Source organism: Protomyctophum bolini, assembly GCF_963924005.1.
Source record: "Protomyctophum bolini genome assembly, chromosome: 10".
Classification (NCBI taxonomy): domain Eukaryota; kingdom Metazoa; phylum Chordata; class Actinopteri; order Myctophiformes; family Myctophidae; genus Protomyctophum; species Protomyctophum bolini.
The window spans coordinates 20,573,990-20,586,489 of NC_137871.1; the positions used below are offsets into that span (position 1 = coordinate 20,573,990).

General features: G+C 41.2%; 1 protein-coding gene across 1 annotated transcript in view; it reads right to left on the reverse strand.

The window, feature by feature from the left end:
* Nucleotides 1-12,500, reverse strand: part of ppargc1b (peroxisome proliferator-activated receptor gamma, coactivator 1 beta) — a 119,161-nt gene that overhangs the window by 19,856 nt on the left and 86,805 nt on the right. The window lies entirely within an intron of this gene.

A 12,500-nucleotide genomic window follows, 5' to 3' on the forward strand; every position in this document is an offset into this window, starting at 1 on the left:
CTCTGTTGAGTTGTTAACTGTCTGTTGGCATCTCTTCTTATCCCAATGGACACTAACACGCTACTTCTCTCTCTCTCTCTCTCTCCTCTCTCTCTCTCACTCTCTCTCTCTCTCTCTCTCTCTCTCTCTCTCTCTCTCTCTCTCTCTCTCTCTCTCTCTCTCTCTCTCTCTCTCTCTCTCTCTCTCTCTCTCTCTCTCTCTCTCTCTCTCTCTCTCTCTCTCTCTCTCCACTACCATCCATTCATGAGTTGGGATCCATCCATCCAGGCCTGGCGGCATGATGACATCATTCCATCAGCTGATACAAATCTGCTTAAAGTAAATATAATAAAGGAATAACAATCCCCCACTAAGCTGAGTTCAGGCCTTACATCTGTAAGGGATGAGGGCGGGGGGGAGAAAATCACACCCGTGTGAAGTGAGGGGCGCTCTTATCATTATCTCATGAACAACTGAATTTATGTGATTGGTTAGCCGATTTGCTCGTCTACATATGACGTACATTTTCCCTTCATAGTCAATGGCATTTAATGTTTGTAATGTGTTGCCACAAATTCATGTCATATTTGGCAGACACTTGACCTCATTTCTCCTTTCATTGTGGATAGTGTGGGGACAAAAGCTGTAATATACAGCTATTATATAAAATAAAATAAACGGATGCAAAGAGATCGGGCCCACCTTTAGCTGCATGTAGGCCACAATGACAAACCAGACAGATGGTAACGAGGTATAGCGCGTGCAGTCTCGTTTTAAGGGTCGCGTGGTGGTTAGCAAAAGCCAGTGGTGGAAGGTCACTAAATACACTTACTTAAGTACTGTACCTAAGTACACTTTTGAGGTATTTGTACTTTACTTGAGTATGTCAAATATTCAGTACTTTTACTTCTACTCCACTACATTTCAGTCAACATTTTTACTTTTACTCCGCTACAATTAAACTTTAGTTACTTTGGAGATTTTAATTTTGATTACAAAACATACATTAACCACTTCAACACTATACATTTTGGCCATTTGAAAATAGCAGATATACAAGCTCACAATGCGTCGCATCGCTTGAAGATCGGCCATTTTCAAAAGCTTTCGTATACACATTTTGATCTTGTGAAATGGGCCATTCTGCAATATGAGTACTTTTACATTTAGTACATTTTGATGCCGATACTTTTGTACTTTTACTTGAGTACATTTTGAATAAGAGACTTCTACTTAACGGCACAACGGACCTGAACACCTACTTTTACTCAAGTAAAACATTGAGTACTTTTTCCACCAATGGCATTAGCATGCTCATGTTTGGATGAAGGCAATAGAGGGATAGGGGCTGGCTCCGTTAAGCCAGTGGTTCACAAACGTTTTCATGTGAAGGAACCCCAAGTCGACATATTTTAGCCTGCGGACCCCCATTTGAAGAGATATGCCAGGGACCCCCATAAGATAAGCTGCTTACGGCTCTAGCAGTGATTGTCAACCATTTTCATTTCAAGGGTCCCCGGTTTGACCTGAATAAGGCTACAGAGCCCCATTTAATGGCATTTCTACAGGTCCATTTGGGAAGACGGCGTTTGTTTCCATTACCGCAGTAGCACCTTTGCAGTGCTCAGGCTTGGAATACAGATGGAACGGTATGCGCGACGCTGTCGGCTTCCAATACATTACACTCAGGTGGGTACCTACCTACCGGTGCACAGTCTCGAGATGGCAACACATACAGATCTGATGCTGTGCACGTCTCTAAGGGAGCAATTTTATTTATTTTCTTGCCTCGACGATCGTAAATTCTCCAGGATTGAAAAAATCAAATCACACGGAGCCAAGGATCCACGTTAGAACGGTGTGGCTCCACCAATGTGGATGTCAGACGTAAAGTGGCCAGCCTGTCTATGACATCAGTCCACCATGACTTATCTATGTCGTATGACTCCAAATTTCCAGCCCGATCAAAGCACCATTGACTTCCATTTAAACATCAAAGCTAAACGTTTCACAAAGTATTGAAAGCGTGGAGAAATATAGGAAAGACATGGGTGAGATCATGGCCATATACCAGGTGGTCCGTGGACCACTAGAAAGAAAAATGGTTGCAGGAATGAGCCGATAGGCGAGTTCCGTAGGCAGCACAGAAGTAAAAATCATATATTTTATGACAGATGTAGCCACTACGACCAGCTGTTTTCTTATGTTTTGATTAGGTGTGTGGTGATGCACGTTTGAAGCACGCGTTTCAAGCCATTTCAACCAATCAGATTGCTTCCTCGAAGCCACCTGTGGTATAGACAAATCATTACAACAAACACAATATTTTGGACCAAACAAATAATTACGAAGAAGAAAAAAAAAAAAAAAGTGTTGTAACCTGCAGTTTTTTTCTTCTTTCTAATTATTTGTTCTGCCCAAAAATTGTGTTTGTTGAGTTGGCTTTGTACGACGCTTAAAAGGTCTTTACATTTTTCCTTTTTACTTTTTTTTTATGTCTATAGGAAAAATGCATTAGGAATTATTTCCTGGGCCTGGCATCGTCATGAAAGGGGGCGGGACTGCGACGCTCTATATTTAGGCTATCCATTATTGTATATTCAATGGCGTTATATTATGGAGGATGTGTTACTGTGTGCAGGGCAGGCGACGGCGTGCCAACTGGGCTCTCTGTGTGATGACGGCTTGTGAGTGCATGGCCATTGAGAAAAGTGAAGGTTTGTGTCTGTTTGCAGCACTGACTGAAGCAGCGCTGGCAGAGTGTGTACGGCTTGGAGAGCGTCCGGGAAGGTATGAAAGACTACTCTCTCTCTCTCTACTCCACTCTACTCTATCCTGGCCCGGGTCCAGAGCTTTGCCTGCACCGGCTCAATGGATGCCTTGTTCTGTGGATAGACACACACACACACACACACACACACACACACACACACACACACATGAATGGAGCAACGCACGTGTACTTGCACAGGGGGACACACATGCACGCGCCCACAGGAAAGGATGAACACGCACACACGCAAACAAACTCGTCATGATCACACACACACACACACACACACACAGCTAGTTAGTGAGGTCAGCTGCAGTACCAGCTCCCACCAGTAGAGGCCCCCCTCTGCCTCCAGTCAGGCAGAACAGATGAGGGGGCAGACTGACAACTCTAAGAGGTTTACAGAGTCTGGCAACACCAGGCCAATGTCACTAATGGAAACCCAACACTGACAGCTTGTGTGTGTGTGTGTGTGTGTGTGTGTGTGTGTGTGTGTGTGTGTGTGTGTGTGTGTGTGTGTGTGTGTGTGTGTGTGTGTGTGTGTGTGTGTGTGTGTGTGTGTGGTGTGTGTGTGGTGTGTGTGTGTGTGTGTGTGTGTGTGTGCGAAAGAAAGAAAGAGAAAGAAAGAAAGAAAGAAATATTAAAAAGTATTAAATGTGTTATTTCTTTAAGTTATTGCTGGTAACAAACCGATCGCAAGATGTGTCCTGTATTCAAATATACTGTATCAGTGTTTTCCGAGCAAAGGTATACATAATCATAGGAAAATTAAGTCTGGACACGGGATCGTGATCCCCATAGTGATTTTAATTAATTACCATCAATGTGGGGGCGACTCTTATCGCTTTCCTGTCTAAGGAAGAGCTACAGTATCATTTCACTATTTTAGACACATTCAGATGTGTGCTTTGTTCATTTCTCCAGTGTGTGGGAGATGGTCACTGATAGTAGCCAAGAGTGGCCATGAACAGGGCTGGACCATAGAGTTATAAAGGATAGAGGGAGGACCGGATCGACAGCCCCACCCCCTGCTATTTCAATAGAAGTTGCTCAGTGGCGTTTTGAAGCACCCGGGAGACTGCCATTATAACTCAATGGCAGGAGTGAGCGGAAGTACAGCCCGGACCTCAAATTTGACGTCTGGGATAACGCACGTTACGCACATGACGTCACTGAACGTCCAGTAGGTAGTGGCAGCTTCAACGTTGGATAGCCTTACTGGGGGCTTGGGCTGGACTGAATGTACGCAGCATTTGCACCAATCCAATGTATTACATCAGTGGTTTTCAACCAGTGGTCCGGGAACCACCAGTGGTCCTTGAGCGGCACTGATCTCAGCTAAATGATGGAGAGTTGGTAACCAAATGCACCCCTATAGACCTTTAAATCTTGAGTGTAAAATTAAACAAAATGGACCCGCAATTACTGTTAAACTTCTGCATTACTAATTTACAAGAAGCCTACACAATTAGAGAATTAATGTAGAAGAAGAATTGTTATTTTGATCAACGTGTGCCTGTTATCTCTCCTAGTCCTAATGGTACTAACATCAATACGCATGGAAATGTGGACATATTCTTTAGTTTTGGGTCTGCGGGGTTAAATGTCATCAAACAGTGTTCCGTGGCATGCAAAATAAATACTTTGAAATGAAAATGGTTGAAAACCACTGTATGTACATGCATGATATGCAGTATGCTGTATGCATGTGCCATAGCTACCACTGCATCACTAATTTAAGGGGATATATACCACTCATTCTTGAGATGAGGGACAAAAGTGGAAAAAACATGTCCCACACATAAGAGCCTTATTTTATGTAAAAAATAAATTAATTCATAAAAATAAAAGCACTTGCAAAGTTAAGTGTAATACAGTTGTGTATTATTATGCCCTTAATTTCATTATAATTGTTTTCATATTCCATCTGAATTAGTTAAAAGCAGGCCCTGTACCCAAAAAGGCCTGTATTTAGCCTGTCCCCAGCAAGTGGCCACAATTTCAAACTGCCAAAAAAGTGTCTAATACTGTCACAATCACATAAATATACATACTAAATTAAAGTAGATTGTCAACAACATAGCAAATAATATACACAGTTAATTTTAATTCATATTTTCTATTAAATATCTCATATCAAATGTTCGTCCCACGTCTCCGTCAACTCCGTCAGGTTTTTTTAAAAGTCTTAAATTAATCAGAAAATATTGTCGACAGATTTAGCCTGAAGACTCCTTTTCCAAGTCCCATTTATATTTATTGCAACAGTGGAGTACCTGGTCTGACAAGCATTCAATTGTTTGATATTTTAAACAAACAATGTTGATAACAATGTGGTCACAGCTTTTACATGTCAACTCCGTCAGGACATTATTATGATCTTTGTTAAGAATTCAAAAATAATGTTTATTATTTTAGTTTAGGGGTTAGGTTTAGCTAACAAAATTAAGCAAAAACAAAATGGCTACATTGTACTAAAGAGGGTTAAGATGAAAACAAATGCCATTTTGTCAACTCCGTCAGACGTCAACTCCGTCAGATTTTGTGTCTGACGGAGTTGACGTGTATCTGACGGAGTTGACAAAAGTGTTCCTAAAACAATAAAATTATTGTTTTTGAATAATGGGCAGTATTCTAATTTGGCACACAGTTAGAGCATGCCTTAAGGAACATTTTTGACTATGGGGCCATCACAGATTTGTCTCGTGGTGACCATGGCAGCCATATTACAAAAGAGCCTCCACCTGATGTTATTTTACAATAACTCAAGTTCTACACCACCTAGGATCTTGATTCTGGTGACTAAGACCTCATTTTCAAGGATGAGGGATACAGTGGTACAATTTAGACTTTCCCTGTGACCATGGCAGCCATTTTTCAAAATGGCCGCCACCTGCTGTTATTTTACAATAACTCAAGTTCTACACCACCTAGGATCTTGATTCTGGTGACTAATCATACATTTTCAAGGATGTGGGGTACATTGGTAATATTTAGATTTGTCCTGTGACCATAGCAGCCATTTCTTTTTCAAAATGGCCGCCACCTGCTGTTATTTTACAATAACTCAAGTTTTAGACCACCTAGGATCTTGATTTTGGCGACTAATCATACATTTTAAAAGATGAGAAATACAGTGGTACTATTTAGATTTGTCCTGTGACCATGGCAGCCATTGTTTTTCAAAATGACCACCAACCTGCTGTTATTTTACCAATAACTCAAGTTTTAGACCACCAAGGATCTTGATTCTGGGGACTAATCATTACATTTTCAAGGATGATCTTTCTCTGGGAGAGGTAAGGGCTTATTTCAGGTGCAGGTTGAGTTTCTACTGACAGGACATTAAAAGGAGGTGGGCTTTCTGGCCTTTGACTTGCCCCTTTCAGGTACAGATGCACAGTTTGACTTCACTGGCCACTGCAGGGAACTGTGGGGGAGAAACTTTGGTCTCTTGACACCCCGATTAGGTTCAGGGTTTTTTTTGGTGGAGACTTGCCTTTCATGACATCTTTGCTGCAGCAGTTGATCTCCTTATTGCCAGTGGTGGCACACTCTGGGTCTCTGGGGCATTGTATCTTGGTGGCCTCCTGCCAGTGTTTCTCCATCCTTCTCCTGAGCTCTGTGTTCTGGGGCTCTGTTATAGTCAACTTACATTGTCTTGGCTGGAGATTGCTTTCCTGCAGGGTCCAGCCCAGTCTTGTGCAGATGGCTGCTGGCCCACCTGGAGGCCCCAACCTCACTTGTTCGGTTGGTGTGATTAGGTGGGGTGGTCTTCCCCAATCAGGATGAGGGGTTTGACCCTTTCAAACGGCAGTCTGGCCAAGTGTCTGTATTTAGTTGTGAGTTTAGATACAGGATACGATTGCTCACCCAGCCCCAGGTGACATGAGGTGAAGGCTCCTTTGATTTGGTAACATTGCTTTGGTTGACATGCTGGGGACACAGAGAAAGACACTGATGCCTTCAGTGTCTGCACATCCTGCCTGATGGTCCTGAAGCCAAATCTTCTGTCTTCAGTCTTTCGCTCACTGTTCACTGCTCACTGTTCACCTCACCGAATTTAGCCCAAGGAGTTTGACCCCTAGTTTGGCCATAGACCCCCTAGTTTGGCCATAGCCACTTGCCCAAATGTGCCGACATGTGCTGACCTCATCACATCTGTGATGATGGCTATGGCCGTTTTTAGCCAACGTAGTGTTTTTTGTGCAAAACTAATGCTTGGAATGGATCCAGAATCATGAAAAGCCCCTAGTTTGACATGCTACTTAAAGCATAATGAAATTTAAAACATTTAGCCTTATATTGTTTGTTGATGGTACCCAACTTTCAGCAGCTGTCAAACATGCCCCTAGGGTGGTCAAATAGAAACCAATGTGGGATATGTTAGTAGACACCTTTACAAACATTGGTGAAGAAAATTCTTGGTAAGAAATGTATTCACAGATTTTATATTATTCTGATAATATTCCCTGAGTAAATTGGTAAAATAATAGCAGGTCCACCATTTTTTTAAATGTCTACCATCCATGGTCACAGGATAAATCTAAATAGTACAACTGTATTCCTCACCCTTGAAAATGTATGATTAGTCACCAGAATCAAGATCCTAGGTGGTGTAGAACTTGAGTTATTGGGAAATAACAGAAAGTTGGCGGCCATTTTGAAAAATGTCTACCATGGTCACAGGACAAATCTAAATAGTACCAATGTATCCCACATCCTTGAAAATGTATGATTAGTCACCAGAATCAAGATCCTAGGTGGTGTAGAACTTGAGTTATTGGGAAATAACAGAAAGTTGGCGGCCATTTTGAAAAATGTCTACCATGGTCACAGGACAAATCTAAATAGTACCAATGTATCCCACATCCTTGAAAATGTATGATTAGTCACCAGAATCAAGATCCTAGGTGGTGTAGAACTTGAGTTATTGGGAAATAACAGAAAGTTGGCGGCCATTTTGAAAAATGGCTGCCATGTTCACAGGGCAAATCTAAATAGTACCACTGTATTCCTCATCCTTGAAAATGTGGGATTAGTCACCAGAATCAAGATCCTAGGTGGTCTAGAACCTAAATCAGTTAAACTTGTCAACTCCGTCAGATGTTCGTCAACTCCGTCAGACGTTCGTCCCGTGATGTTTTTGTTAATTTCCAAAGAAATAGAAAATTCGCTGTCAAATCTTTTATGCTTATGTATTGAAACACCAACTGAAATGATACGTAATGATGATTTTTTTTTTTTTTTACATGGTTTTCATGTTATAATATTGAAAATAAAGGTTGAAATGACGGTTTTGAGAAATTGGATATTTCATAATAGTGTGATATTGGAACAAAATAATATTAAAAGATTTGTATTACTTAACTTGATTACTGAAAGCCATTATAAGATAACTGAGGACTTTATATTATTGTTGAAATGATAAAATTCAATTAAAAGGGATTTTAGTGTGTCTGACGGAGTTGACATGAATCAGGTATTAAGTGCATAAATGTCCCATTTTAGAAAGAAATGTTATGCGAAAAACCTGTTCCTTCTCAAGATTGGTAGTTGAGACCTGTGTCTACAAATACATCTATTTGATTTGAATGTATCTTAAAAAAAAAAAAAATCCAGTTTGAAAAAAGTTTTGTCCCTTATCTCAAGAATGGGTGATACATATTGGGGAACTTAGAGTTCCCCAATATGAGGCTCTGTTAGAGTATACATAGTCTCTGTCGGGAGGAAACTTTTCAGGATTACATTTTTCTTTTTTAATGTCAAAAGTAGCAGATCTACTGTCAGACATTGTTGGAAGACCTTTTGACCCGGATCCACTGACAGCAATTATGGGTCACAGGGCCCGGGGTCAAACTGTCTACTTTCCAATATAACATGGTAAAATATGTGACTCTACTGGCTCGCAGACTGATACTGTTGAATTGGAAACAAGCACAGGTTCCAACTCACACTTCACTTATGAAAGATGTTATGCATTACTTACAATTGGAAAAGATTAAGTTTGAATTGAGAGGGAGTGAAGATAGGTTCTACCAGACATGGCAACCCTTCATTGAATATTTTAATAGGTGCACGCTAACCCCTCCTACACAATAGATAGCACAATAGAAAATTGGAAAGAAAGAAAAGGAACTGAAAGAAAAGGAACTGAGTGTTTTTTTCTATATTTTATTTTTTATTATTTAAAAAAGAATGTCTGTAACTTACTTAATTTACAACATGTTGGAAGTTTGAGAGCAAGAGTGTCTGTCCTGTTCACACTTGTCATTGTTTAACTGTTTTTTGTTTTTTCATGTTTATCACACTTATGTCTTTTTTATTATACTGTATGTGGAACATTTACATTGCCTGTTATTTTTTTCATTTTTATTTAACTGAATTACTTATTATCATTGTCTAATCTGAAATTGTCATACAAAAATGCCTAATAAAAACAGTATTAAAAAAAAAAAAAAAAGTAGCAGATCTACAAGATCAAAATGTGCCACTTCACGCCATGTTTCAAGCTCGCAAATCTACCACTTTTGATGCTTTAGTGACGCCGTATGATCAAGTAGGGCGTTCATTTACGAAAAAACACACAAAAAGTTTGAATATGGAGACAAGAGGTTTCTGTTTCTACCCGACAGCAACGACAATAAGCAGGATGGGAGATGCCCATACTGTATACTGCAGGTAACAGTGTGTGTGTGTGTGTGTGTGTGTGTGTGTGTGTGTGTGTGTGTGTGTGTGTGTGTGTGTGTGTGTGTGTGTGTGTGCGCGTGTGTGTGTGTGTGTGTGTGTGTGTGTGTGTGTGTGTGTGTGTGCGCGTACGCATGAAATATTTTACACAGTGCTTTTTCCGTGCGATTAAGATAGTCTGTAACCAACCACGCAAATCACTCATCTTGTTTGACCTTAAAATGTCCTTTCTGACTAAATACAAAAAGGTGGACACCAAGGAGATTAGTGAGCGTAGCTGATTAACCAGCCTACGCTTTCTCTTTTTTTATATTTTTCACGTGATTTGACTGATAACCTGCCCGGAGTGTTCGGCAAGGTCATGATGACGCGACATGGGTCATGTTTGGAATTAAAACAGTGACATGTTGACTAAGCCTACTGGCTGCGCCATGCTCTATGGGTTTGCACCCATAACAATACCTGCACAGCGCTGGTATAACAACTCAACAGAAGTCGAAAGACCGGTTCCGTCCGTTTATGTCTGAGGGTTTTGCACCATCGCTCCTTAAACACTTAACTGTTAACCGCTTTAAACCGGCGGCCCAATTATTTTCTTTTCTTTTTCTAAAAAGTGAAATAAACCAACCACTCATCCGTTAACTAAAAGAGCAGCTGCACACACAGCACACTCAGAACACTGCCGATATCAGAGTTCAACTTTCGTTCGTGTGACCTTCTTCAGGAATAGGTATTGTTTTTTTCCCCCGAAATAGTGAAAATAGCAGATACTGTATACAAGCTGCACAACATGCCACAATGCACCGTGTCGTGAGCTTGCAGATTGGCTCATTTCACCATGCGAACACCATATGTATTCTGACACAGGGCTTAAAGGACAACTTGTTTGTTTCGTGTTTTTGTCTGAGAAAGTAAAAGATGAGTGTTAAATGAGTGTTGAATCTTTTTAATTTGCTGCTTTCTTTAGTTTTAGCGATTTTAGCGGGGGCATTCCAACAAGTGGCTAAATATGCATTTTTTGACAAAAGTTTACAGCAATTTCTTTATTGTAATATAGTCCTACTAGAACCCAGGAAATTACTTACATCTGGCCACAAAAGATCACAGGATCTACTGAGTGTGAAGGTAGAGGTACAAGGGGGATGCCATACTGTGTGTCGTAGGCTCAATATGTCCATTTTGTCACCTTCTGAATGCCCCCTCACACTGTCAAAAATATCAAAAATCGTTCAAACGAAAGGAAGCTGCAAATGAGCATTTCTAACTTGAATCTTTTACTTTCAACAACCTAAAACATGAACATTGGATGGAAAAAAACAAAGTTGTCCTTTAAGCGGTTAACATTCTATTAACATTCTGTCAACATTCTTCATTCAAGGATTAGACTCATATTTTTGGTTTTAGGTCTCTGCAGCCCATCACCATTTCCCATAACTGTTTGAAGCTACGTATCTCAACTCAGCAAAGTCATCATCATTTCCACCAATTTGAGAAGTATGTCCCTTCCCCCCTGGGCTATTTTTCCTTCCATACAATTTAATCTCTGATCTCAGCCATACCCTGCAATGTTACTACCATCGACTGACCGCTGTAGCTGTTATTACCAAGGGGGCTCATTTGGTCCGTCTTCGATGACTTCCTGGAACTATTTCAGTTGCTACAGGCAGCGGCAGCTTAGCACTGAACATTCCTCTGTGTGTGGAACTCTGTGAACCTCCGCTGACTTGGGAGGCAGCTCGGTTTTATTAGCACATGACGCGGTGTGTGTGATAGACAGTCAAAGAGCACTGCATTTACACTGTAAGGTATTCAGCCCACCAGTGTCATTCAAGTCCACAATAGCATCTTTGTAGGCCGTGGCTAGATGAGGCTCTTTTCAAAAGCAGAAGACGAGCAAGACAAGAGGGGACAGACACCGCTCTCGCTTTTATATCACTCTGAAATCTACGGCAAATTAAGGAAGTGCCGCTGGATGTATTCTGACAACTTAAATAAGGATGCATTACAGTAGCTAATCATAAGCCATCTATTATGGTGAAATAGCTTCCTACTTCAATTAAGCTCTCGCGAGCTGCTTGATTGTCCCCTGCCTGCATTCTTTCGTGAGTGTGGAGAAAAAAAATAAGTGGAAAGTAGGGCGCACTATTCAACGAGAAGACAAACTGTTCCTGGGAGTTTTAACAGATTATTTTGGTGTTGTGCTCAGGTGCAGACTGGAGCTGAAAACAACACTGTCCTTTTTTCTTTTTTTCCCCTTAGAAATGAGGTTCAGGGAATGTTTTGTTAGGCCGGGAGGGGCAAGGGGCATCTTGCAGCACTGTGTGAAAACAGGGGGCACAGGGAGAGCACAAACACACACATAAAGCACATGCTGCCATGGCACAGAGAGAGAGAGGGGGCCAACGCGCCCACATGCACAAATCAGACAGAGAAAAACACAGCCGACTGGAGGAGAGGTTAATGTGTGCCTCTGTACTGTTAGCTTTTCGAGGTAAAAGCTCAGACTTTGGACCTCTCGGGCTGACAAAGGTCATGGCAAGGTGAGCGCAAATGCCAAACAGCCTGAAGGGAGGAAACAGCAGCTGTGGCACAATACAAAAAATGTATTAAAATTTTAAATACTCTTTCATCTTAAAATAACTAATGGCCGAAACAAGGAATAGGAGATACAGGCGGATACAGAAATGGATAGAATGGATTCTTATGGTGCCGACGATCTAAGATGGACAACACAGCTAGCTAACCGGCTAACGTAAGTAGCACTATGGCTTGATCGATCGAATGCCCTATAAAAGTGCAATTGCCATTAATCTTAGGCTTCAATTGACAATGATCTTCGGCAATGGTGCTATAGGAGTTAAGAAAATATGTTCTGGCGATTCAGGTCTGGAGTCTCTCCCGATGACGGTGTCAGCTACGGAAATCCGAACGTAGCCAAGTAGTAAGCTGATTGGCCATCAGCCCCGTCACTCAACAGCGTCAGACAACAAACATGGCTGCCCCCACTGCAGAACGACCGTATCAATCTAGCTATTAAATCGACGTATGATAAATAATTTCT